This window comes from Carlito syrichta, unplaced genomic scaffold, assembly GCF_000164805.1.
Source record: "Carlito syrichta isolate Samal-C Ts95f unplaced genomic scaffold, Tarsius_syrichta-2.0.1 Scaffold311765, whole genome shotgun sequence".
NCBI lineage: Eukaryota > Metazoa > Chordata > Mammalia > Primates > Tarsiidae > Carlito > Carlito syrichta.
In genome coordinates this window covers 139,908-141,043 of record NW_007255861.1, presented here as the reverse complement: position 1 = coordinate 141,043, position 1,136 = coordinate 139,908, and the positions used below count along the sequence as shown (strand labels likewise).

Here is a 1,136-nt window from a genome sequence, read left to right as displayed (position 1 = left end):
CCCCCATCTGAGTAATGAGGTTCCTCTGCCCCGAGATGCTGCATCCACGCCCTCACCCACCTGGACGGATGAACCACAGACAGACAGACAGACAGAACCTCCTGAGCAACCCAGCCCTTCACCGGCAGCCCTGGCCCCCCTCACACCCTCACAGGGGCTGAGAGCTCCCTCCCCTCTCCTGCAGCCCTGCGTCTTCCCCTTTCGCCCGGCAGCCTCTCTCCAGGCCCAGCCTCCCAGATCCCTGTGCTCCCTTGTGTCCCTGCCTATCCCATCCCCCCAGCAACCAGCAACCTAAGGTACCAGTCGTGTCCACTCTAACCACCCACCTCTGTGCCAATACCCTCACCTCCACCCCCAGACCCAGGAGCTCTCCCTCTCTGTACCCCCTTCGGGTCTTATCCCACCCCCCCATCTCCCCAGATCCTGTTGCCCCCTCCCCTCCCCCCACTCTTGTGCTTTTGCATATAAAATGGGGATTACTGGGCGTGCATGGTAACACCCCACATGAGAGGCACTCAGTGAAGAGTACATGTTATCTGTATCATTACTGAACAGCAGTTAAGTGGCCTGGGCTTTTAGCCTGGTGTGCCATTGTCCACCTGAGGGACCCGGCGGGCCTCAGTTTTCACATCTAAAAAATGGGGTAATAATATCAATCTCATTGTGTTGTGAGCGTTTGCTGAGTCACAACATGTAAGGAGATAGAGCAGGACCTGGCATATCCAGAGTGTCCGGCACATGTTGACTGATTTTGTTCTTTTTTTTTTTGAGTCAGAATCTCTGTCACCCAGGCTGGAGTGAAGTGGCATGGCCGCTCACGGACACCGCAGCCTCGACCTACTGGGCTCAGGTGATCCTTCCGCCTCAGCCTTCCAGGTAGCCGGAACCACAGGCATGTGCCACCACGGCCCGCTAATCTTTTGATTTATTGTAGAGACGAGGTCTCGCCAAGTTGCTCAGGCTGGTCTCGAACCCCTGGGCTCAGGCAATCCTCTTGCCTCCTCTGCCTCCCAAAGTGCTGGGATTACAGGTGTGCGCCACCGCGCCTGGCCTGTTATTCCGATTACAGTTACTATGAGAGTCCCCAGAAGCAGGCGTGGAAGAGAGCGCCAGGGAGGCAGGGCCTTCGGTCTTGC

The 1,136-nt window shown here is 57.1% G+C and overlaps 1 protein-coding gene across 1 annotated transcript in view; it reads left to right on the top strand.

Annotated features, from left to right (window-relative positions):
* Window positions 1-1,136, top strand: part of KCNN4 (potassium calcium-activated channel subfamily N member 4) — a 16,824-nt gene that overhangs the window by 4,370 nt on the left and 11,318 nt on the right. The gene's annotated exons all lie outside the window — the stretch shown is intronic.